Source organism: Benincasa hispida, chromosome 11 (assembly GCF_009727055.1).
Source record: "Benincasa hispida cultivar B227 chromosome 11, ASM972705v1, whole genome shotgun sequence".
Lineage (NCBI taxonomy): Eukaryota > Viridiplantae > Streptophyta > Magnoliopsida > Cucurbitales > Cucurbitaceae > Benincasa > Benincasa hispida.
The window spans coordinates 57,169,041-57,196,708 of record NC_052359.1 but is presented as its reverse complement, the minus strand read 5'-3'; the positions used below and the strand labels follow the sequence as shown (position 1 = coordinate 57,196,708).

The following is a 27,668-nucleotide window of genomic DNA, read 5'->3' as shown; positions in this document are numbered from 1 at the left end:
TATATGCAATGAATGATGCTATTAAGTGCAAGTTTTCTCTAATTAAACCCATGAGTTCCTGGTGAATTTAGGGTTGAACACGAGGACTTGTATTAAAAATGTGTTTGAATTTAATGGATGATTGTTCGGTACAAAAAATGATGTCGTTAGTTTCAAGCTTAGCCCTAAACAAATAAAATTTGTAAAACACATACAACTACTAATACTAAGACGTAGTAATAGTGGCAGCACGAGGTCGATCCTCAGGGAACCTCTTTTCACTAGTAAACTTGACTCTTGAATTCCAATTTATGGAGGGGGTTTGTTGAAGTTTTAGAAACAAAGTAAAACTAAAACTAGGATTAATATGAATTTTGTAAGAGACCAATAGTAGAGAGCATAAAAGAACTCTTGCTAAGATTTCAATGTAAAAGATCTTGGGGAATTATGTTGGTTAGTCTAATACAATCATTGACTTAATTCTACTTATGTAATTTAATTATTCCATAACCCATTAGAAACATGCTCTAATGTCCCAATTAGTTAATTAACCTAAAATTGTCAATTAACCCTAATTTAGTTCTAAGATGTTTCTTAAAGACATTCCACATCAAATTCCTAAATTGCATTAATTCTAGGGTTTTCTAGGATATGATATGCTTGAAATACTATAGAGTCAATTCAAGAATGATTTATTTGAATGTTCTAAACTAGTCATACTTTCAAGAAAATAGGAAAAACTCCAATTTTTCGTTCAAGATTTCTAGTTCTTGCAACTTCATTACAATTATGCTATAGAGCCATGTAATTTTTCATACAAAAATCTAACCAATTTGAGGTGTCAACTCATTTCTATAAGATTTTATTGAAATTAAAATCAAGAATATTCAAGAACAATCAATTACACAAGATGAAAATACAAGAAAAAGGCTCAATAATTTACTAACCTAAAAATTTCCCTAAGAAAGAAAGATTACCTAGCCATGAAGTGGTAGATTCTTGAAGAAATCCATTGAATCAAACAAGAAAATGATACAAGAATGAAGAAATTACATAAATTTCTCTTAAAAAATCATAAAAACTAATCTCTCCTTCGTTCTAAAATGAATTTCGGGGAAAACTAGCTTTTAATGGTTGCAGGTCGCAGTGTTGCGACCCTAGGACGACGTTGGTTCAACACTCACTTGTGCAAAGGCGTGTGCACGTCTTTTTTATTTTTCTGTCAATGTCCGTAGCGTTGTACGCTACCCTGTATGGCTGAATTAAGTATACTACTTTCTTTCAGCATTACTCAACGCTGGTTGATGGGTTGCGACACTGCTTCTAATGACATTTTTGTAATTAACTTGACTTCTTCAATTAAGATGATTTCTTGGTCATTTTTTATTCTTGTTAATCAGAATTTCTTACAATGACTCCAAAATGCTCCTGGCACTATTTTGCCTATAAAATTGACATTTAGGGCAAACAAATAACATAAAATCGAGGAATTTATCATTAAGAACATAACTTCTTTTAAGACCTATCAATGATCTTAACGCGGCTTAATAGAAGTGTCAAACGAAGTTCTGTCTAAAAGATAAATTAATTACAAATGATGGTACAGATGGATGATGATAATTAATGAAGGTGATAGTGGTGTGTTGATATGTCGAATGTATGTGATGGTGGTGATGCATAGAATGATGGATGCAATCATAATCAAAGCAGAGTGCGTGGAAGTGAAGAAAAGTCAATGATAAAGCAGAGTTGAGAAAGTTAACTGACATTTCCTAAGAAATGCATGAGTATGTGTTTATGTTATTAACTCATAAAATGAAGAACTCGTCTCTCGATGTTTTCATGCTCCTATCTTTAGGCGCATGCACCAATTAATTCAAACAAAAGGTTAATTTTATCTCTAAAGCTATTTCTCTCCTTGTTTAATGAATTCCACAATCACTTACTTTCTCAAACAATTGATTGTTGCTACTTAAATCGATTCGTCAGATGAACATAAGCAATGTAATAAGTATACATGAAACAAGATGAACTTCAACTCATGCAGAACTTGCGAAAATGCTAGTTAAAATTTTCTTAACCCATTAGGAATTTAGTTGCACATTATGGAGTCAAGAAGAAGCATGAATGGATGAAAGATAATGGAAATCATATTTATTTTAAGAAATGTAGAGTTTCTCAATCTCAAGACTTAATACGAATTGCAAATAAAAGAATAAAGTTAGAAAATGGAGATGTTAAGTCACAGGTTGCAATCTCTTGCTCCCTTTGGTTTGGTGGTGGCTGCTTCAAGGTAGTTGTTATGGAGGCTGACGTTGTTATCTCCCTTTTCAAAGAAGAAGAGTGAGTTCTCACTCAGAATTCCTCAAAAAAAAGCTCGAGAGGTTGAAGATAATGGCTGAAGTGTGGAGAAGTTTGGGCAGAATTTTGGCCAATCTCTTGGAAGAAAGTTAACACTTAAAATAATTCTCGAGGGGCTATTTATAGGCATCACATTGTTCTTTCATTACCTTTTCTTGCTTCTTGGGAGGAGATTGAACTGGGCTTGCATCTTGAGAGGAAGAGGAATTTCCTTACTGCTTCTTAGAGTGATCGTGCTAACGTTTGTATGCTCCGGTTGAGTGGGAAGCTTTCCAGATAATTTACGCTCAAGCTTGCTTACCACAGTTGTAAGTTGTGTGATTTGAGTGCCCAAATTTGTGAAGCCTTGTCTGGTCTCTTATTGAAAGGATTTAATGTATTGTTGAAGTTGCTTGGTTTCTTGTTGAAGTTGTTTGGTTTCTTGTTGAAGTTGTATGTTGTCCTTTTGCAAATTGTGAAGTTCCTATTGAAATTTTAAGGAATGGTCAGCTAGGGATTTAACTACACTCTCGAAAGGAGCTTGAGGAAGAGGATGGGTTCCGGTTGTCGAATTTCCCATGAGATCTACATTTGAAATTTGGATGATCTCTCCATCCTTGGTTATATGTTTACCCATGAGGGTCATATTTGCTCTGAAATCCTCCAATGACATTGACTTGGGCTTGTGGGCAAGCCTCAGAAGTGTGTCCTAGTAATCGACATGATCTGCATGGTTTGACTTGAGGAAGCCCTCCTTGCTCTACCTGAGTGAAAAGAGAAACTAGATTAGAAACTTGTGTACTTAACTCACTTACTTCATTAGATTGAACAACAGTGTTATCAAAAGTCCTTGTCCCAATATTCTGGGAGTTCTCCGCCATGGTTGATATGAGTTGGCTCGCTTTGGTTAGTGTTTTGTCTGCTAAAGCTCCACTGGCAACTGTAACTTTATTGCTCCTTTTCGATGGAAGCAATCCTGAATAAAAGTATTGAATTAGATATTGCTCAGAAATTTGATGATGTGAGAAAGATGCACATAACTGTTTGTATCTTTCTGAATATTCATACAAAGACTCTCCTATACTTAGCTTAATTCCGTAAATTTCTTTTCTTATGTTATAAGCCTTAGATGTCGAAAAGAATTTTTCTAGAAATTTATTTTTTAACCCACTCCACGTAGTAATAGAACCCAGTGGAAGGTAGTATAGCCAATCCTTAGCCACATCCTTCAAGGAGAAGGGGAAGGCTCTAAGGTTGAGTTGCTCTTGTGTCACTCCATGCGGACGCATTCCATCACAAACAAGGTGAAACTCCTTCATGTGCTTATGAGGGTCTTCGCCCGTTTGCCCTCTAAAAGTAGGTAGAAGATGTACTAGCCCTGGTTTGAGCTCGAATGGGACAGTTGTTGCCGGATACATGATGCAAAGAGATTGTTGATTATAATCCGGCACTGTTAACTCACTCAAAGTTTTCTCCCTCACTTCGCCCATGATGTTTGGTTGTGGTTGTTCTTCTTCTTGATCTAACTCTTCAAATTCTTTGTCTTCTCTTCTAGTCCTTTCCTTCATAATCTTCTTTCCTAACGGCCAATATCTAAAACCAAATCACAAAGCAAACTCCGAGAGGAGCGGGTCATACACAAAAGAAAAGCTTAAAATGAACTAACTACTTTTTATGATTTTTTCTTCCTCTTAAAAAGAATTCAAAATTCTAAAAGGCCAATTGCATGGTTCTCCAGCAATGCGCCAATTTGTTCGGGCTAAAAAATAGGTGTCGTGAATTCTATCTTACCCAAAGCAAAAGAAATTTATAATACTCTAACTACAACTAAAACTAGCACGTAGGAATAGTGAAGTAAGAGTTCGATCGAAAGAGAACCTCTATTAATTGACCAAAATAGGCTAATTGTATACCAAAATGTAGAAGCAATAAGATGAGGGGTTTTGTTTTAAAGAAACTAACTAGAATGAAGGTAAAAGCAATTGTAGCAAGAATTGTATAACAAACTCTTTTTTTAGTAAAGAAGTGATAGAAAGAGATTCTTGGGAAATCTTGTTACTAAGTTTAATTCTATCATTGTTCTTGAGCACATGCTTGAAAAATCAACATCTCATAATCCAATAGGGAAAGTCCCTAATGACCCATATAGCCAATTAACATGAATCATACCAATAAGCTATAATCTAAGTAAAAAAACACTTCCATATAGCATTTATCATGTCTTTTTCTTAGATTGCTTAAAGAACTAAGGTAATTGTGATTATGACATTCAAGAAACACATTAGAGTAAATTTCAAGAATGATTGTGAATGCTCTAAATTAAGAAATTCAAGAGTTAAATTTGGAAAAATTCCTAATTAACACAAGAAAACTTAATTTTTGTAACCTATGTCTCTATTATGCAATAGTGCCAATGGAGATTTACATACAAGAAATCAATAGAATCAAAGCGTCAATTATCATCCATCAATTTCTATTCAAATTCAGTCCAAGAACACTCAAAGATGCAGAAAATTCAAGAAATTATACAAAAGAACTCAAGAATTAAAACTTAGACTAAAGATTTCTCAAGAAAATTACTTACCTAGCCATAAAATGGAGAGCTCTTGAAGAAATCCATTGAAGTTGGCATTAAAATGAATAAAGATTGAACAAAAATTGACAGAATCTCTCAGGAAATTACAAGGAAAAGTTCTTTGGTTTGTAGAATCTCTCTGAAAAACGAGTTCTTTCACTGTCGAAATCTGGAAAATTTCAGCTTTTGTATTGTTGTGGGTCGCAGCATCACGACCCTAAGCTGATGTTGGTCCAACGCTCACTTGCGCTGTAACACACTGATTTATTTTGTAATTAAGCTCTAATTTATTTTGTAATTAAGCTTTAATTTATGTTGGACTACTTGGATCAATCGAAATTTGAGATTTATGTATTTGGCTAAGTTAAAATACAATTTGATTATTTGGAATTAAATAAGTTTTAATTTGGCTTGTGATAACTTGTAGAAATACTAGTTATTTATATCATCTTATTTAGAATATGCGGCAAAAGGAAGGAAAAAGTTGCGTCGAACATATAGAAATTGACTTAGAAACGCAGAGGTTGTAAAATGTCTGAAGCACACTCGCTGACCCCATTGCGATGGCAAAAAGGGATGTCCAAGTCTTTGTTTTGCAGGAAACAGGTATTTCTGCATGCGACGATCGCTTGAGGACAAAAAGAGCAATGCATTCGCACCGCATGTAACGATCGATCGTGGAAAAAAAGAGCGAGCATTCGTGGGGATTTCTGAAATTGTACAGCTTTTCTATTGTACGATCTGACAAAATGAATGTGGAGTAGAGTGGACGTTTCCACCAAGCCTTGGCAGAAAAAGTAACTTTTCAGAGTGGGACCACTAACGAATGAGGTTCTAAGGCCTATAAATAGCTACATCAACATCAAAGGAAGGAGGCTGGTCAAAAGAGACATTCATAGAGAGTCCAGGAGATAGACAAGACAAATCCGAAAGGAAGTCTCAGGAGCCAGAAATTCATTAACAATCCCGAAGAGAAGCTCTGTGAAAGGGTCATTTCTACCTGGGGAACTATCCTAAGAAGGAAGTTCTCCACTTCACTCCTCCTACACGCCGGCAAGCAAAACAACTCTGATCAGGATCCGTGTCAAGACATTGACACGCTGTCCTTATTTATTCTTACTTTCTGTTCATCAACTGTTATTCATTTCTGATCTTTCATTCATCTATATGTAACAAACGCTTTATCTTTATCCATAATATCATTATCATGTCCATCTTCATCTCTCTGTTCACCACCATACATTCATCTTCCATTTCTCTCACCATGTGTAACTAATCCTCTAGGGTAAGAGGGAAGGATTAAGCGAGTAAGTTAATCCATGTTGAAGAAGTCAGCTAAGTTTAGCTAACGCATGCTCAACGACATTTTCACCTGTGAGAGTAGAAGTGAAGATGTTAATCCACCTCTCGAAAGAAGGTTGATAGAATGCGTTAACTAAAGCAAGAAGTATTTCCAGAGATGGAAACAACCTTGCGATCGCAACGTTCATCCCTGTTCACCATAGACATATGGGAACGCAGCCGATCACTGAGAGGTATAAGCCAAGGGAAGGCGGAACCTTAGTTGCGTCCTCAACAGGATTGACAAACTTGCGATGTCCTTTCCCCCAGCCCGTTCTCATTCTGATACTGTCAAACCCCGCCCCGAGCCCACACTTCTGAGCTCGAAGAGAGGCATGAGAGATCACAGATACCGCCCTTTTGTGATACCTATTGTCTAACTGAACCTCTTTACAACACTTAGTAAACTTTAAGTCAAGGAGATAATAACAACTGAATAAGTAGGCCCATTTTATTATAACAATGTAACATTTATACAACTACAAGACTTAACTAAAAAGTTTACGTCAACAACTATAAAACCCTCTGGAAGTGTAACTGTGGCTTGTGGCAGACCTTGACCTTAGCAGCACCCTAGAACTTCTCACCTTTCGCTACCTGGGAAGAAAAACATGAAAGAAAAGAATGAGTTTCACAAAGCTCAGTGAGTGGTAAGCAACTTCTAGAGTCTAATTCAACTCATAATAGCAAGCATATCATAAATACGAGATTACATTCAAACCTCAGCCTTGAATGAGTCTATTCTCAACTCTATCTATACGCACGGTAGATAGCTAAACTGATAACTACTTAGAATGAGTACGTTATCTACCTACACACACAGTAAATAGTTAACTAATACTAATCATGAGCGCTTACTCAGCTGAGTTCTCTTTTCTTCCCAATGTCTTCTATGTGCACATAGCTCCCCGAGCATGGGCTCAAAAGCTAGGCCTATCAGCCCTCTGACCATCCCATACGAGGTTCCTTTCACAGGTTTAGGAACTATACCTCTCGGTCCCCTGACCATCCCGTGAGGTTTTACTTACAGGCTCAGGAACTAGGTCTATTGACCCCCTGACCATCCCGATCACATAATCTCATTCTTATGCTAGGTACTCATTCATAACATAAGCATATACAATTTATTCTAAAATATATGCTTTAAGACTTAAAGGAAAGTACCACTCACCTTGGTCGTTTAGGAATCTTTCCCTCTAGAAGTTCCTTGGTCTTCTCGGGCTCCTCTTGAACCCTAAATTCCAGATTGAAATTAAAGCTCATATTACTCATAGTTCTATGCTTTATCTCGAAATAATTCCTTCTATAAACATGCTTTAAAATGTCTCAAAAAGCTTACTTAAAAATATTAGCTCATAATTCTTCGTGGTTTGGCCGAAATCTTCAAAACATAAAGACTAGCCCATCTTACTCGACAGCTCAACCCTTCTGTCTTTTTCTAATTCTCCAGCCAGATTCCTTGGAGCTTCTTCTCTGGTAGCCCTACCCTGAAAACTAGACTCTTTTAGCTTTTAGATGGCTTTAGAATCACATCAAACGCACGAGTATTTTGGGAGAAATCCCCGTCCCAAATTGATGCTATAACCAGACCTTCCTGTCCGACAGCATCTCTTTCTCTTTGAACTTTATGACTGACGCATGGTCTTGCTACCAACGCATGCGTTCTTCATCAACGCGTAGTCTCCTCCCAATCAACCTTCATACACTCTTCTGAATGTCCTTTGAGGAGAATTTGAGTTATGGTCTGAAGTCCTTGGCCCTATTTATAAGTGTCCAAGATCTCTCTAAGGCCGACACCTCCTACTTGGCCACATGTCCAAGTGTCCTTTCCTTACACTATTAACGCAACCTTGCGTCATCACAACCCAAGGTGTCTTGCTCCCATTTTATAATGCATAGCTTTCAATTTTGCATGTCTTCTTGTGCATCCACCTCATTTGCTTAAGGTTTAAAATTTCCTCCTAACAAGTCACATATCCGGATGACGACCTTGACTGCGTCCATCCTCCATATGCGTTCATCCTTCATATACGTTCATCTAACTGTTGGATTTTATGTCCTAAAACTCGTAATTTATAATACCATATTCTTGTTCAATAAAGTTGTTATTGAAAACCTTTAGTAAATTTAAATTCTATATTTATGAATCCAATAAACTAAGGTTCCGAGGCTATTAAGTTTAAGTTTGAACTTTATGTAGTGATATAAATGTGGATCGAGTTCAAATATATAAAGCCAAAATGGTCTATAGTATATGAATAAAGTTGGGCGCCTTATTCTAGGGACACTATGGATACGACCCATTTTATAGTTAGTACAAACGATGTGATCCTAAATCGTTCGTGTGGAGACATGAAAATGGGGGCATCCTATGTAAAGAGTTTATATAAGACTGAATCATGAAATAGTCACTTTTACGTTCTAAATGCCGTTTAATGTATAAAACTGACTATTTCGTTAATTGATGACCTAGGTAACTTAATCTTAATCCTGAGCTAACTATGAACTTCTGTTCACTCAGAATTATCCTTAGATTTGCATAGGTGAGGACAGCTCCTTATCGCTGGCCCAATAAGCCTCCCATTTCAGGGGTAAGATCAGGTGGATAGCTGGGAACATAGGGTGCAAGACGGAATTCATTCCTACCCGTTATAGGGATAGTAGATAGGTTGTTCCCTTTAGTACTGAATCTCGGTCTTGAACAAGGGGCCCCACCCTCTCATTGGCTCGAGAGGGGTTCGGTTTATAGGTTGGACCTTAAATCAATTGTTTATTAGAGGATCAGTGGAACTTAAGGAATAAGATGTAGTCTCGGGGGTAAAACGGTTTTTATGACCCACCCGAGATTACGAACAACCTTTGAAGGATTAACTTACTAATCACGGTTATATCAAATGGATACAAATATATCTATAGTGAGGGGAGTGCAACTACGGGACTATAATGGAATGACCTGCCAGCTAATCTCAGATCGTTAGAGTCCATGATCTATAGGTCCATTAGATTCCCCTACTAGCTCATATGGAATAAACTTAGAACAGTATGATAGAATAATTCGAATTGTTCGAATTAGATAAAGAGAGAGAAATCGACAAGTACATGTGATATAGTGGTTGGTTTTTTAGTTTAGAGATATAGCTTTAATATTTAAATGTGATTTAAATATCAAGAATATGAATACGTTCATATTCGGAAGTTCGGAAATAATGAAAATGGTCAAAGATGTAAAAAGTCAAAGTTGACTTTTGACTTTCAAAAGTCAAACTTTGACTGACTTTATATTCAAATGTGATTTGAATTTCGAGAAAATGAATGCGGATTCCTGCTTGGGAGGTCAAAATTAGTCAACATGGAAAAAATCATAAAAAGTCTAAATGTTGACTTTTTGGTCAAAGTTTGACTTTGACCAAATGACTATTTTGCCCTTTGACTAAAGTTAGTGGGAAAATCTAAACTTTTGTTGGATAATTTCACTAACAAAATAGTGGGCTAGGTGTTGGCTTATAGTGGAGATATTAAGTCCACTTAGATAGTGGATTCTAGGTGTTGGGATTTTGTGAAGTTTTTTCATGTAATTTTGCATGGCTCTTTTCTATAAATATGGGCTTGTGATTTTGGATTAAAAACTTTTGGACTTTTTGCCAAAATAGTTTTCTAAAATAGGGCTAAAAAAATCCAAACCCAACCCAAATTTCACTTTTCTATTTCCATCTTTTTTTCTCTCTCTCGGGTTCTTCATCCATCAGGTCCCACAACCCGGTTCTGAGTCTAGAGGATAGTAGGCCAACTCTAGTGGTTATCCGGTTCGTGTTCTAGCGATGATAGAGGAGTTTCGGGAGCTTCAAAGGTATTATTTCAAAATAACCCTAATTAATTCATTTAAGGTTTCATGTTTAATTTGGGCAATTAGAGTAAAATCGATTCTTATTTCTACTACACATGTAGATTTTTCCATCACTAACCGCAACATTTCTATGTTCGGACACCACCAATTGGCGCATGTGTCCATCCTAGCTCGTTTTACCACCGCATAGTTCATCGCCTAACGCTGTTGCCGCATACTACCAATGCATAACCTTGCCGCATAGCATTGATGCATAGCACCGCTGTATGACACCAACGCATCCATCGCCACATGCCTCCATCGCCGCATGCCCTTATCGCCGCATGCCTCTATCGCCGCATGCCTCTATCACCACGTGCCCCTATTGCCGCATGCCTCCATTGTCGCATGCCTCTATCGCCACATGCCTTCATCGCTGCATGCCTTCATCGTTGCATGCCTCTATCGCTGCATGCCTTCATCGCCGTATGCCTTCATGAACAACCAGCGCTCGCAACTCCATGCATTATTCCATCACCCCAACGCCCTTGTCCGTGCAACTTGAGGCTACCACATGCATTATTCTAACCTCTCAAGAGTGCTGACGTATACCATCGATGCATACTTTCGGCCGCACACCTTCGTATCATTGCATGCATAGCATCACTGCATGCCCTCGCATCGCATGCCCTTGCACCGTATGTCCTTGCGTAGCATCACCGCATGCCTCGCGTAGCATTGCCGCATCCATCGCATCCATCACGCCGCATGCATTGTTCTCTTGGCCACACTTTGGCTTGCCCCAAATAGCCTATAAATGAGCAAGGCCAACGCATGGACAACCCTTAGTCATTTTTTTCCCTTGGCTTCCAACGCATAATTATACTTAGCCAAATTTTCACTAGTTATGGCTTATTTCCAAAGCTATTTAACAAATCCTATTTAAACACTTAGAATTTTCCTACTCTTTATCTTAGGATCTAACTCATACTTAGTTAATCTCTTTTATTTCCTGCTTAAAAGGGAAAATGGAATTCTGGGTTTCACAGATACCTTTCACAAGACTTGCCATCGCATTCCCTCATACACTTGCACAACTTCACATTTATTTGTTTGTTTATTTGTTTGTCGCTGCATTTTACTTTTCAAAAACAACACACTATCATTTTGATTTCGGTCGCATGTATCACATCAATATCACATCTAGCATCGCAATCCCCATGTTCGACTTCGGTTCACTTTGAGAAACTTGTGCTGGAATTATACTTGGTTCCAACGCAAGAAAACTTGTGACACGTATACACTACATGAACGCATTCTACAGTGTTTTGTAGCATCACATATATTATCTAGAAGCATGATTAAGACAACGCAACGCATATCATACACATCATCAGTCTTTGCGGTGTCATTACACCCGCCACAGAGCAACAAGCATTTGACACGCGAACAAGTTTTTGGCGTCGTTGCCGGGGATTGGCAACTTTAATGCTGAATATTTTTGTGATATTGTGCAGGACAGATTTATGGAGTACGGTGTGCTTAAGCAAAGAGCAGCTGACAGTGCATGAGTATTGGAATGGATCCAGAATTCAACGTCGACCCAGAAATCGAGAGAACCTTTCGCATGAAAGCACGCCAATAACCATACTAGGCGTAGAAGAAATATGGCAAACAACAACAATGAGAGGCTCGAAGGGAATCAGGAAATGAATCGGCCGCCGTAAGACCCAGTCTTTCTGCCCGCTGACCGTAACATTCCTATGAGAAACTATGCGGCACCCAATTTATACAATTTCTCACCGGGTATCGCAAGGCCTATAGTAGAGGAGAACGCCAAATTCAAAATTAAGCCTGTCATGCTCCAGATGATTTAGAATGTGGGTCAGTTTGGAGGTTTGCAAGGAGAGGACCCGCATGCACATCTCACCAGTTTTGTCGAGATGTGCAATACATTCTCCATACCTCGCATGACTATATAANAGAGGAGAACGCCAAATTCAAAATTAAGCCTGTCATGCTCCAGATGATTTAGAATGTGGGTCAGTTTGGAGGTTTGCAAGGAGAGGACCCACATGCACATTTGACCAATTTTGTCGAGATGTGCAATAAATTCTCCATTCCTGGCGTGACTCCCAAAGGCATTAGACTCTATCTTTTTCCATACACAATTAGAGACGAAGCAAAGAGGTGGGCTCATTCATTGGAGTCAAATGAGATAAATCCTTGGGATCAGTTGGTTGAAAGATTCATGAAGAAGTTCTTCCCTTCCGCTGTCAACACAAGAAGACGGTGGGAAACATTAAATTTTGAACAAGCAGAAAATGAAACTCTGAGCACTGCATGGGTGCGCTTTCGACAATTAGTGAAGAACTGTCAGCATATTGGGATCCTGATTGCGTCCTCATGGAAACTTTTTATAATGGCCTGAACAGAGCAATGCAAGCAGTTGCAGACGCCTCCGCAGCAGGAGGGTTTATGGATAAAACGTATACTGAAGCAAAAGTCATCCTAGATTGCATCTCGTGAAATACGGATGACTGGGTTGATGACGGATATAGAGGCAGAGGCACGAAGCGAAGGAAAATAGAGAGCGCCATTGTATCAGTGGATACAATGACCACGTTGGCCGCCCAGATGGCCACAGTCACCTCGCTTCTACCATGGCTATAAATCAAGGAACTCTCTCTCAGAGTGCAGCGCAAGCTAATGCGCTGACGCAAGTGGCAGTAGTAAGCTGTATACAATGCGGAGAAGGTCGTTCAGTGGAAGTCTACCCGTCAAACCAACAATTAGTATATTCTATCCATAACAACCTCTTCAGCAATACATATAACCCAGGTTGGAGGAATCATCCCAACTTCAGTTGGGGAGGGAACAACGACCAGAGAGGCCAGAGAAATCTACAGACCAATCATTCCGAGAATAGAGGAAATCCTCCAGATTTTCATCACCAGGGTCAAGGCCAGAGTAATTATCAGAGTAGACAACTGCAAAACCAACCCTCTTCATCTAACACCTCATCCAATTCATCGTCCTTGGAAGCACTGCTCAAACAAGACATAGAAAAGAACGATGTGATCATGCAATCACAAGCATCTTCCATCAGGACTTTGGAGGTACAGGTCTGGCAGCTTGCGACCGAACTTAAAAACAGAACACTTGGTACGCTGCCCAGCAACTCGAAAGCACCTGGACCAAGTGGGAAGGAGCAATGTCAAGTGGTGACATTGGGCAGGCAAGCCTGATCGCCTACGGGGATGCGTTGCAGTAATGTTGAAAATATTTTCAAACAACATCCATATAAACTCTCTTTACTACTTTACTACTGCTTTATTGAATTAGTTTCCCTGCTTTATTGAATTACTTTCCATTTCAATCTCTGATTATGTTGATTTTAATGAACTATTGAATGAATGATTTGAGTGAACACCATAATGTCTTATCATTATAGTTTTGGGATCAGCATTGCAATGTTGGTGATACATTGCAATGTCGGGTATGCATTGCGTTGACGGGTGTGTCTTACGTTAATAGATATACATTGCGCTCATCCTCCAAAAATAATAAATAAAAAATAGAAAAATTATCAAATATTCGCGGAGAAGGTAATTGTAGGACGTTTCAGCTCCCGAGGTGAATTATTACATAGTAGACGAAAGAACGTCCTTGCCTGCTATGTCATAATGGGCAGGGGCGTGGCAGGATTTTTGGATTACCAAAGCCTGCCAAGCGCACTACTGATTGCGTTGGGCCCTTCAAGGCCCAACCTATAATCCCACCCCCCTCCCCTTCAGCCTCGTCTGGAGTTCATTTGCATTCTTCTTCGCGAAAAGCTTCCCAAAAACACTCTGCATACCTCGACCGCGCCGTCCGCTCTTTCTTCCACGAAAAAAAAAATCACCACTATCTTCTTTCCCTTCACTAAGCTTATGGCCGAACAGTCGTCACATTCTTCTTCCCAACCATCATCCCCTTCCCAAGACCCTATCCCCGCGCAGGAGGCGGCTTTCCTCACCGCCAGCCGCCCAGCCCAAACCAACTCCCAGAATTGCTGGAAAGCCCAGGCGAAAACCCTCAACGTTTGTAACATCGTCTACCCACCAAGAGGGACCGAGCACAGAGAATGCCCCTGCCACCAGTCCTGAGGTGGCGCTCCCATTGTCTCCAACTGAAAGTGAACAGAAGAGAAAAGATGATAAGAAGGTGTTTGGGAGCATCTTGAGTCACTTAGAGAAGGACGGGGGGTTTCCGGAAGCAAGAGTAGTAAACTAACCCCTTCCGTCGGAGGAGGAGTTAGTTTTGGCTTCACAGAGGATGGCCCTAACCATCTCGGATCCTAAGGAGAATGCCCCAATAGATTCCAATGAGGGACCCATTGGGGCTGTTCTGGAGGTCGTGGAGGCAAGGAGGCGGATAGGGCAGTCCGAAGAAGCGGAGAAGGAGGAGAGAGGAGTCGACGAGCAACGGGCAGAGAAAGATGAAGCTTCCCAACTGGAAAAAGAAAAGAAGGAGAAGTGAAAAAAGACAACGCAGGCGAGAAGAGAAGTGCCTGAGAAAAGAAGAAGAGCGGAGGCTAAGGGCAGGAAGCCCGGACTTCGACGGAGAATCAACCACCGTAAGGGTGGAGAGGGGGTGTCAACGCAAATTGAACCACGAGGTTCGGATGACAAAGAAGACCCTGACATCTCCCCACTGATGCGGCATCGTAAGGAGAATGCGCCGCAAGGGTCCACAGAAGACCCAATAATCAACGAACGCATGGAGAAGGAGAACGAAGAAGGAAATTAAAGAAGAATGAAGAAAAGATGGCAAGGGCATGCCAAATTATCGCCTCGGCCGATTTGGCTAAAAGGCTTCATGATGAGGAGGTTTGCTTGCCTACGCAAGGGCAAAAGAAGAAGAGAAAAGAAGGCTCGAGGATGAGCAGCACATTGCGCTCGCCTCCGAGCAGTTTGAAAAAGAGTTGCAAGAAGAAGAGAAAGTAGAGAAGAAGGAGAAGGAGAAAAAGGAATTGCGCCGCAAAGCAAAATTTCAGCGCACAATTGAGTTGAAAAGAAAAAAAGAGAAGAATGGAAAAAGGAAAAGCAAGAGCAGAGCAAGGGGCGAGAATGCATTCAACAACAACAACCCCCGCCTTGCGTCCGCTCAAGAAAAGGGAAAAGTGAAGGTGGAAGTTAGCGAGATTTCGCCGGCCAAGAGGCGCCCAAAAACCCGAAAGGAAAATAATGATTTATTAATGGAAATGGGTTTTTTCCCTGCGTTGGCTGCACTACCAGATCTCATCCTCAGTATAGTAGTGGAACATGGATAGGAGACTTTTTACCAATGTCCATCCATAGTCATTCCCTCGGTAGTGCGGGCCTTTTACCACGACCAGCTCCATGACACCGAAGATGCGGTGGTCGTTGATGGGAGTGTAGTGTCATTCAGCGCCGAGGACATCAATCAGCTCTATTAGTTGAAGAATTTCCCGGAAGCACTGGGCAAAAAATTGGTTAATGATCCTGTCGAAGAGCACATGGAGGATGCACTGAGAATACTAGCGCAACCAGACACCAAGGGGACAGTGTCTTTGACCGGCATTAAAACCCTCATCTCCAACCATTTGCTGCCAGACGCATGCCTTTGGGTCTATTTGATGAAGAGACTGCTCATCCCGACTTCTCATGATAAGACTATTTCAAGGGATAGAATCATGGCTGCATACTGCATTGCGCGTGGCATTCCAATCGATGTGAGCCATGGATGATCTCTAGCTTTTTCCTATCTGTGGGCACGGGCATTGAAGAAGAACCAATGCCAGAAGTCCATGGCTTCATTAGCACGAAAATCCTGAGAGTCTTTCTCAAGGATTCGCCGCATTGCCCAGAGCTTCAACCGAAGCGGCCCCTCATTGGCCTAAATGCATTGCAACCACTTAGACCCAAGAGACGACGCCACAATGACAGAGGCATAAAAATAATCCAAGGCAGTACATCACATCAGCCAACCAATCTACCCTTGGAGGACCCTTTACCTTTGGTCATCCGACTACCCAGTCCCACCATTGAGCCCCTCTCCCCTCTTCCTGATTAGTTCACCAACCTTCTCCTTACCTCTGATTCCAACCTTCTGTCCCCAGCAGCATCAATTCGCCCTCCATCACACCGCCGCATGTTGATGACCCACACGGTGTGGGTGCTGGGCCTTCCGTTCAGCGCTAAACCGATGCAAGTGAGACATCGACGACACCACCCTCCCAACGCATCCATAGTTGCTGCCCTTAAAGACATGTGGGGCTTCTTGACACAAGAGTTATCTTCCTTCTACCACACATTGATGGAGTTGCGAGAGAGCAACATAGAGCTGCGCCCGGTGATGATAAACATTCAACGCAACATCTTTACTCTTCGCCTGAATCAGAGGCAGATGGTAGAACGCAATCACGAGTACTTTAATTTCTTGACTGCATATTTGCATGGTCCTGTGGTTCCTCAGCATCTGCATAGCCTCTTTTCTTTCAAGAAACGCCGCCAGGAGCTCCTCCGCAACGCCCTCCTCACAATGAGCCCCCACCACAAAGTTAAATTTGGGGGTGTATCACCTTCTTCTATACCTTTGTATTCTCCTTCACATTTTCGGTTTTTTTTTTTTCTTTTTTTTTTTTTTTTTTTGCGGTCATTAACAATTTTTTTATGTACCTATATACCTTTGTATTCTCCTTTACATGTTTGAAATTTTTGTGTTTTGCGATCATTGACAATTCTTTGTGTACTTAGAAAATTTTTATGTACATTGAGTGAACTATTCTTTCCTTATGTCTTGGCCTTTTTATTTATATCATCCTTTTGTCATTTAATGCGGTATTTCTTTCTTTTCTTTTGCATCGTTTATTTGCGCTGCTCAGACGAGTATTATGCGTAACCTTAGCGCAATTTCTTTATTATATTGCATTTTCAACACAATTTAGAAATTCATCGCATAGTTTCACTTTACCTTTCTATCACGAAGACTCTCTCAAACCCTCTTTTCAAAATTTTGACTAAGTTTTTTGTCTTTTCTGTCCAAAACAGCAATGAGGACCTTGCAACTCTCTAAAATTTGGGGGTGGAAAAGGTCTGAGCAGATGCATCAAGGCGGAGCGTTCATTCGCAAATGCATTCTTAAAAAAAAAAGAACACTCAGCTATCAAACTAGCAAGGGAAATCGCCAACCTGATAAGAGTTAAAGTTCGTGAAAGGAACTGTGCTCGTAGTTGGATGTCTCGATGAACACCTGTGGGAGCAAGCCAAACAAAGGTAGGTTACCAGGATCGACGCGCAATACAAAAAAAAAAAAAGAAAAAAAAAAAAGAAAACTCCACTGACCAGCTAAAGTGAAAACTTGGCCAAGGGACAAGAGTTGAAGTTGAGCTTGATACACAACCGAAGTGGATGTTCGCATGACACCCGTGGGAGTAAGCCAAAACGAAGGGGTGTAACCATGATCAACGCTCTCTATAGTAAGACGCAAACCAGGCTACCACATAAAAGGTGCGCTTCGTTGTTTTTACAAGAACAGAAAAAAAAAAAACATTCTTTTCAAAACAAGAAGAGAACTTTGAGCAGAGGTTTGTCTAAGGTAAGAATAAAGTAGAGCATGCTGAAGAAATGTTCAAATGATAGAAGGAATTAGTAATTTTGAGAAATTATGTAGAGGTAGAGCATTCGGAGTAGCTGATTGACGTAAAGTAAGGATAGGACTTGAGCTGAATTGCCTTAGTAGAGGATATGCTTAAGGACAAACATATATCTAAATTTGGGGGTGAGATAACATGTAGAAATACAAGTTATTTATACCATCTTATTTAGAATATGTGGAAAAAGGAAGGAAAAAGTTGCATCAAACATATAGAAATTTACTTAGAAACGCAAAGGTTGTAAAATGTCGGAAGCACACCCGCTGACCCCATTGTGATGGCAAAAAGGGATGTCCAAGTCTTTGTTTTGCAGGAAACAGGTATTTCTGCATGCGACGATCGCTCGAGAACAAAAAGAGCAAAGCATTCGCACCGCATGTGACGATCGATCGTGGATAAAAAAAGCGACGCATTCGCGGGGATTTCTGAAATTGTACAGCTTTTCTTTTGTACGATCTGACAAATTGAATGTGGAGTAGAGTGGACGTTTCCACCAAGCCTCGGTAGAAAAAATAACTTTTCAGAGCGAGACCACTAACGAAGGAGGTGCTAAGGCCTATAAATAGCTACATTAACACCAAAGGAAGGAGGCTGGTCTGAAAAGACATTCATAGAGAGTCCGGGAGATAGATAAGACGAGTCCGAAAGGAAGTCTCAGGAGCCAGAAATTCATTTACAATCTTGAAGAGAAGCTCTGTGCAAGGGTCATTTTTACCTAGGGAACTATCTTGAGAAGGAAGTTCTCTACCTTACTCCTCCTACACGCCAGCAAGCAAACCAACTCTGATCGGGATCCATGTCAAGACACTGACACGCTGTCCTCATTTGTTCTTACTTTTTGTTCATCAACTGTTATTCATTTCTGATCTTTCATTCATCTATATGTAACAAACGCTTTATCTTTATCCGTAATATCATTATCATGTCCATCTTCATCACTCTGTTCACCACCATACATTCATCGTCCATTTCTCTCACCATGTGTAACTAATCCTCCAGGGTAAGGGGGAAGGATTAAGCGAGTAAGTTAATCCATGTTGAAGAAGTCAACTAAGTTTAGCTAACGCATGCTCAACGGCATCTTCACCTGTGAGAGCAGATGTGAAGATGTTAATCCACCTCTCGAAAGAAGGTTGATAGAATGCGTTAACTAAAGCAAGAAGTATTTTCAGAGATGGAAACAACTTTGCGATCGCAACGTTCATCCCTGATCACCATAGAGATATGGGACGCGGCCGATCACTGAGAGGTATAAGCCAAGGGAAGGTGGAACCTTAGTTGCGTCCTCAACAGGATTGACAAACTTGCAATGTCCTTTCCCCTAACCCGTTCTCATTCTGATATCTTTCACAAGACTTGCCATTGCATTCCCTCATACACTTGCACAACTTCACATTTATTTGTTTGTCGCTACATTTTACATTTCAAACACAACACACTATTATTTTCATTTCGGTTGCATGTATCACATCAATATCGCATCTAGCATCGCAATCCCCGTATTCGACCTCGATTCACTTTGATAAACTTGTGGTGGAATTATACTTGGTTCCAACGCAAGATAACTTGTGACACACATACACTACAAGAACGCATTCTACGATGTTTTGTAGCATCACATATATTATCTAGAAGCGTGATTAAGACAACGCAACACATATCATACATATCATCAGTCATTGCAGTGGCATTACACCCGCTGCAAAACAACAAGCATATGACACGCGAACAACTTGCAATTGGAGATTTGACTATTTATGGAGATAATTCAATTTGTTTGATGGATGATTTAAAAAAAAACTATTTTGGAAAAGGAATGTGGAATTTGGAATCTAAAAGGGAAAGGGAAAGGGGGTTTAAGTGATATATATATATTTACATAAGTGGTAAAGAAAGAAGAAAAAAATTTAGAATTTCTCTCTCTCTCTCTCTTCAACCCACGCACAGACCCCCTCCCTCTAAACCCTCTTTCGTTTCGCGTCCATTCAACCCTCCTCGCCGCCGCTGTTCACATTGAAGCGAAAGAAGCCGCCACCTCATCTTGTCACCACCGTCTGGGCTAGCTAAGAGCCAGCCAACATCGTCGTCCTCTAGCCAGGTCGTCTAACGCCATCTCGTCTGGATCTTCATTGAACGCTACTGCCGACTCGAAGCTGCCACTAATCAATTCTGTTCGCGAGCCACTGGATCAGACGAAGCCCTGCTGTGCGTCGCTCCTCGTTTGGTCAGTCATCAGCGTAACACTGCCCTTCGTCCGTGCCAGTCTGGTTTTGTAGGTGAGATTTTGTGTTTATTGGATTAATTGTTGTGATTTCTCTAATGCTCATTAATTCTCAATTTCAAACTAACATTAACCTTGACGTTTCAGCTTCCAGGTCAAGGACTTCGAGTATTTAAGCAACTTGTCTAGCACCTTAAGCGTGAATTTGGGTAAGTTTTTCTGGAGATTATGGAATAGGTTGTGAACACTTTGGAGTTGTGCCTAAAATTTTTAAAATTCAAGTTTTGGGTCGAAATTGAAGGCGGTGTTTCTGTGTTAGGAACGTTAATTCAAGTTATCGTTGGTGATTGATTTCTTTAATTATTTGCGTGGAATTTTATGACCAATTTGAGGTAAGTGGGACTATTACCGGTGCCTTCGTGCCAGGAGGCCTAGATTAGATTTATAAAGTTAATTAATGGACTTTAGAAGCGTGATTTTTTCTTTGTCATATAATTGTTGCATGTCAGATATGAGTATTATGGGCATATTTGAACTTCCATACTATGCTATGATCTGAGTTGTGAGGTTACTCATGAAATTATGTATGTGATGCATGATTAGACCAATAGGGCAGTTTACCGTTTCGCCTTGATGCATGTTTTATTTCAGAGGACCGATGGGTCTAGTTTCATGTTTTGACGGTGAGACTTCAGGCCACTAGACATGCATGAGCCGACGGGTTCATTTGCATGTTACGATTTTGTGAACCAACAGGTTCGCTTTCATATATATTCCAATGTATTGACGGTGTGCCATCAGACCACTAGACATGCGTGAATCGACAGGTTCATGTTCATGTTACTTTTCCATGTTTGACAGTGTGCCTTCGTGCCGCTAGATATGTGTGAACCGATAGGTTCACGTTCATGTTTCTTTTTTTTCCATGTTTGACGGTGTGCCATCAGACCACTAGACATGCGAGTCAAGGCAAGACAGTATGTCCTTTGGGTTTTTCTTATTGAAACAGTTGTAGTTGTTTGAGCCACGGCCCAACGTTCTCTGTTTATGGATGCATAGCCTGATCCTGGTAATGGGATCACTTACTGAGTATTTTATACTCATCCTTTATCTTATATGTTTTTTAGGTAAGGGCAAGGATAATCGGGCGATTGACAAGAGGAATCCGTGATAGTGCCAAAGGAACTAGGAACGTTTCTGCATTTGAACCTTTATGTCTTCTCATGTTTTCTTTATATATATATATATATATATAGTTTTCTTTTCAGTAACTTTCCTTGACTGGGTTAAGGGGTTGGAGATTTTTTCTCTCCAGCTAATATTTTTCTCTGTTTTTTTTTTGTATTATTATTATTTTTATTTATTTCATGTTAAGGGGTACCCCGGTCAAACGATTTGAAATCTTGAGTTAAAGTTAAAATAGTTTCTTTATACACTTAAGAAGTCCAAAATTCTATTATTTTGTTTTATTTTATTTTATTTTTCCTTTAATGTGAACATTTATGTATGCATATAGTAACGATCCCCTTTTTAGTTGTCCTAAGAAGTTGTTACAATTGGTATCAGAGCCCATGTTTTGGGTTCTGCAGACTGATTTACTATGTAAGTCCAGGTTGTTCCTTTTGGTCTATAACCCTTATTTATTAATTCCTACAACTGAGCTTTCAACTCCTTAAGTTCTTCTAGCACCATCCTTTATGGTACCTGAAAAATAGGTGTTGTATCTGGAATTAAATCGATAGTAAACTCAACTCCCTTATCAGATTGTAAATCTGATAACTTTTCAGGGAAAACATCCAGGAACTCTTGTACAACTGGTTCATCCTCAGGTTTCAGTTTCTCATCCTACGAAACCGTCACATGGGCTAAGTAGGCTTCACATCTTTTACTAAGCAGCTTCCTAGCCTTCACTACTATTATTAAGCTTCCTGAAGTATTCCTTTGCTTCCTATAAATACTGTCTCTTGCCTACCAAATCTCTCGAACACTATCTATCCTTAAAACAATTCATACGGTTGTAACATTTATTCGGGAAATCCATGCTCTAGAGTGACATCAATTCCAGGAAATCTAATGGAATCACTTTATAACTTTACTTATCAACAACTACTCCAGAGCCTGTAAAACTCTTATACTGTTACAACCTCTCCACAGCATAATAATAACTACTTAGGAACATGTTCTCTACTATAAGCAGTGCAACCTGGTAGATAACAATAAAGGTATAATACCATAAGCTACTAGTTCATAAATATACTGATACATAAAGTTACTTTACCATTCACAACATTAGGTAACTTCTCTGCTTCCTGGTAGGACACTTCGTAAAACCTGCCCTACCATTGAGGTCGTCCTGCTTCCTTTCTTGTTTTTCTTCTTTTAAATCCTTCCTTGGCTTCGAAGCCACTAGGCTCATCTATCGCTTGTAAAGTCATTTTGTGTTCTATCTAAACTTCTCGACCTAGCTGGGCATTCCTTCTTGAAATGTCCTGCCTGTCCGTATTGGAAACATAAGTTTTTTTCCTTCTGTAACATGTCCCTCGAAGATGTTTACCATAATTCGTACATAAGGATTTCTTACCCATACTAGCTACCAGCTTGGTAGGATGCCAAAACCTTGATCTATCATCCATACTAATCACAAGTCTTGGCTTCTTCCTTCCTACCCTATGCTAACTTGTAGCTCTCTGTTCTTTATCAATACCTATTAGGTCATTCTCAATACCGTACTTCCTTTCCGTATCCGCCAGAACTGATTTGACACTTTCTGTCAACCCCTTGGCGATCCTATTAAATATTCTGTCCTCTGACTGAGGATCTGTTCCTGTCTGCAAAATCCTCGACTCCCCGTCTGAAGTCGTTTCCTAATTTACCAGGTCTTTAACTTTCTGTTCACTAAAATCTAGATTCCCTCGAGTATCGGAACTTCTAAAGGTAGGGTCAGGGTTCCCATTATCTGTCTGTCTGCTCTACTTGCCACTTTTACTTGGCATCTTCCTCTTACTTAGGTAGTACACATGCTAAGGACTCAAGACTCAGACTTATATATATAAATTTTTCTCTTCCATTCCCAAAACCTTATGCTCTGATACCAACTTGTCACACCCCGTTTCAGATTACCCTCTTAATCTGGATGGAACGGTGACTGTAGCAGTTACCAACCCTTTTGTTGGCACTTACTGCCTATCTAACCTGTTAAATTTTGCTCAAACCTTGAATACATACATATCATCAATATACGAACATATTAACTCAGAACTTAACATATTTACATTACAGAGTTTCGCAGCATTGTCTATTCATGAATATTATAACTTAGTGAGCCCCATCTAGAATACTAGTCACTAGACAGATACATGTGTACTAACTAATATAGGTCTTCAATTACACTTCCTTCAACCTGTTTCTTTGAGTGGCAGAGCAACAGCAGAATAGTCTTTTGGGAATTGACCGCTACCTGAAAGGAAAACATTTGAAAACGTGAGTTACAAGCCCAGTGAGTGACTTAATAAAAACATAAATCTCATGCTTAAACTGAAAGCTCGAAAACATAATACTGGAACTAAAATATGCCAAGCAAACGTGTACATAAAACCTTTAAAAGCATTGTATCTGAAACCTGAATCTTAATTGAGAATGAACATTCTTTGCTCTAATTCCCAACGCCAAACCATGGCCAGATGAGACCTCTACTTCGACCTGTTCATACTAAACTATGGCTAGGGGAAATCCCTATGTCGACCTCTTTAAATATACCGATGGGCATCTCAAGCAACTTCCTTTAAACCTAAACTTTGATAACAACTCTTAAACATTATTAAACATCATTATTCCTTAGTTGAGAACGAGCATACATCGCTCTAGCTCCCAGCGTCTATTATCGGCCAAGAGACCCATACTTTGGCCTCTCATTCAGACCTGCCTAACTGCACATGGAGTTTTCTATGTATCGTCAATACCTTAGGTACATTAATTCAGATACCTTCCTTACCTTCAGTATCCGACTCACTTAAGCTGTCAAGACCTCGAAGAGCATTAAAAGAATAGCTCTCAAATATAGCATAGAAAACTCTTTAGGATACCCTCCCTACCTTCAGTATCCCTTTTCATTATGTTTAGGAATACCAACACATGTACTTTGACAACCTTAGGTATTTAAAACATAGTATATCAAGCTTCACTCAACCTTAGCTTTAACCCTAACGCATGCTTCATACTTTGTAAAATAAGTTGGCTTAAATCATGTTGAACTAGCTTATAAAAACTATTAGCATGCGTTAGATATGGAAAACATACTTGGACAACTCATACTTTAGTAAACATCATGCGTTGATAAACATTCATAAGCATTAGCAATTCCAAACTATCCTTCTAGCCTAGGAGAAGATATGACCGCCTTTATCCTTAGTTGAGAGTGAACTACTAGATCTAACCCTCAACGTCAACCTTAGTTGGGGAGAACCTTTTTGCTCAATCCCTCTGTTGGATCGATATGGCAACCCTAGAGGGGGGTGAATAGGGTTTAATTAAACTTTTTTTTCTAAATTAACCCAATTAAATTAATTAATACACTTTTTATAAATAATAAGAAAATTTCAAATTATGCAACAAAAAAGATGAAAAAAAATGTGCTAATTTAATTCTATCAAATTTTAACAAATAAATAAGAACAAACTAAAATATACAATAAATTGCTTAAATTAATTGCAAAACTAAAAAGAAAAGAGTTAGAGAAGAAGACACCGTAATTTTTATAGTGGTTCGGTCAAACTCGACCTACTCCACTCCCCAAGTGCTTCTTGGGAATTTGAAGAAAATCTTCCCGACTCTTTCCACGGATTAGAGCCTAACCGTTATACCATCGCTCCTTTTACAGGTTCAAGAGCAAACCCAATCCTTTCCACGGTTTAGGATCAAACCGTTACAAATGTTAGAATTTTTGAAGAACATAATACAGCTCTCACTAGAGTGGATTTACAAGTTTAAGCACTCAACAAGTTTATCCTTACAATACAATAACACACTCTCAGGAATAAGATGAAAAGAAAAAAAAATTGGGAACTTAGAGAGAGCAACAATGGAACTTTTGAGTTTTGGAGGATTATGAGATGTAAAATTTGTTAGTTTAAAATTTGGAGAGGAAGATGGTTTATATAGAGATGGAAAAATTTTTAGAAACCACAATTAATTTGAACCATTGGATTTTAGAAAAGAGAAATCAATAGTGGAGATTTTAAACTAAACTAGTCGTTAGATACAAACAAAATATAATATTAAATTCATTTTTTAAAAAAATTAATCCAAAAAATAAAAAAAAAATACACCATGTGTCAAAAACTAGCCGTTAGACATAAACATAAAATAATATTAAATTTATTTTTCTTTTAATTCATTTTATTTTTAAATTTATTCTTTTTAAAGTCAATCCAAAAATAAAAAACATACCATGTGTAAAAAACTAGCCGTTAGACACAAACATAAAATAATATTAAACTTATTTTCCTTTTAATTCATTTTCTTTTTAAATTCATTCTTTTTAATTTGATTTTTTTTTATTTTAAATCAATCCAAAAAACAAAAGTCCATCATATGTTAATCTCTTAATGATTCACATTCAACCAATATATGCCAATGTCTATATACAAGTGGTCTGGTATGCCACGTTATCCACCACGGTATTTTCTCTATAGACTTGTTTCGGTCAAATCGTCTTCGTCTTAGCTCCAATTGAGTGATTCAAGAGGTGTTGGAATCGTTGTTCCGAGCTCTACGCTATGGACTATTAAAACACTAAGATTTTCAGTAATTAAAAATTGAGTTTGTTATCATCAAAACATTGATTAATTAATTAATTAAATTAATTAATTTGAGATTAAGGGCCAAAAAAGCCAACAATCTCCCCTTTTTATAGATGACAAACCATTCAAGAAAAATAGTTTGAAATACATGTAAACCATATGTGCACATAATAAAATTCAACATAATCACCATAAAGATCATTCTTGAAATTCACTAGAAAAAAAAAATTCTCCCCTAATTAATACAATCAAAATCATAACAAATTTATGGCATATTTTTCTTAAACTTCTCCCCCTTCGGAATCATCAAAAAGAATAATTAAGAAAAATTTAGAACTACATAAATGTTTCCCTTAAAAACATGAACATAAATTTGGCACAACTCCCCTAAGAATATTAACATATGCTTTCCATATCTCCCCCTATCAAAATGTCATCTAAAAAATTTAACAAGTAAAATTATAAAATCAAGAGGCATCACAACGAATAATACTGAGCTCAAGCCTGTTTTTGCAAAAGTTTTCTTCATTCAAAGGCTTGGTAAAAATATCCGCTAATTGATTATTAGAGCCTACAAATTCAAGAGAAATATTATCATTTTGCACATGCTCTCTAATAAAGTGATGTCTAATATCAATATTCTTAGTCCTAGAATGATGTATAGGATTTTTAGTCAAATTAATAGCACTAGTATTATCACAAAATATAGGCACATTATCAAACTTTAATCCAAAATCACAAAGAGTTTGTTTCATCCAACGAATTTGAGCACAACAACTAGCAACTACAATATATTCCGCTTCGGTAATGACAATCGAATTTTGCTTTTTACTAAACCAAGAAACTAAGTAACTACCAAGAAATTGACAAGTCCCACTAGTACTCTTACTGTCAAGTAAACTACTCGCAAAATCTACATCGGAATATCCTACCAAATTAAATTCAACATTTCTAGGATACCATAAGCCTAAATTAATAGTACAAAGCAAATATTTAAAAATTCTTTTAACGGCATGTAAATGTGATTCCTTAGGACAAGATTGAAATCTAGCACAAAGATATACACTAAACATAATATCGGGTCTACTAGCGGTTAAATAAAATAAAGATCCAATCATACCTCTATAAGTTTTTATATCCACACACTTACCTTTTTCATCCTTGTCAAGCTTAGTGGATGTGCTCATAGGAGTTTTTGCAATTTTACCTTCATTGAATTTGAACCTTTTGAGCAAATACCTTGTGTATTTTTCTTGACTTATGAAAATACCATCCTTGAGTTGTTTGATTTGAAGTTTAAGGAAGAAGCTAAGTTCTCACATCATACTCATCTCAAATTCACTATGCATACACTTAGAAAATTCTTCACACAAAGATGGATTAGTAGAACCAAAAATAATATCATCCACATGTATTTGTACTAAAAGCATATCATTTTCTTTAGTCTTAATAAAAAGAGTAGTATCAATTTTACCCATTTTAAATCCATTCTTAAGTAAGAAATTACTAAGTCTATTATACCAAGCTCTTGGAGCTTGTTTTAAGCCATAAAGAGCCTTTTTCAACATATAGACATGATTGGGAAAATCAAAACTTTCAAACCCCGAAGGTTGTTCTACATAAACTTCCTCCATGATATAACCATTTATAAATGCACTTTTCACATCCATTTGATACAAAATGAAATTCTTATCAGAAGTAAAAGCAAGTAACATTCTAATAGCTTTTAATCTAGCAATGGGTGCAAAAGTTTCTTCATAATCTATTCCTTCCTCTTGACAATAACCTTGAGCTACAAGTCTAGCATTATTTCTAATGATATTTCCATTTTCATCCATTTTATTTCTAAAGACCCATTTAGTTCCAATTATAGAAGCATGAGAGGGCCTAGGGACTAACTCCCAAACTTTATTCCTTTCAAATTGATTTAA

General features: G+C 38.6%; 1 long non-coding RNA gene across 1 annotated transcript; it reads left to right on the top strand.

The window, feature by feature from the left end:
* Positions 1-19,627: 19,627 nt before the first annotated feature.
* LOC120091689 lies at positions 19,628-21,381 on the top strand. Its single transcript, XR_005485815.1, has 3 exons — positions 19,628-19,994; positions 20,087-20,148; positions 21,067-21,381. It is a non-coding gene; the product is annotated as an uncharacterized LOC120091689 (long non-coding RNA).
* The last annotated feature ends 6,287 nt before the right edge of the window (positions 21,382-27,668 follow it).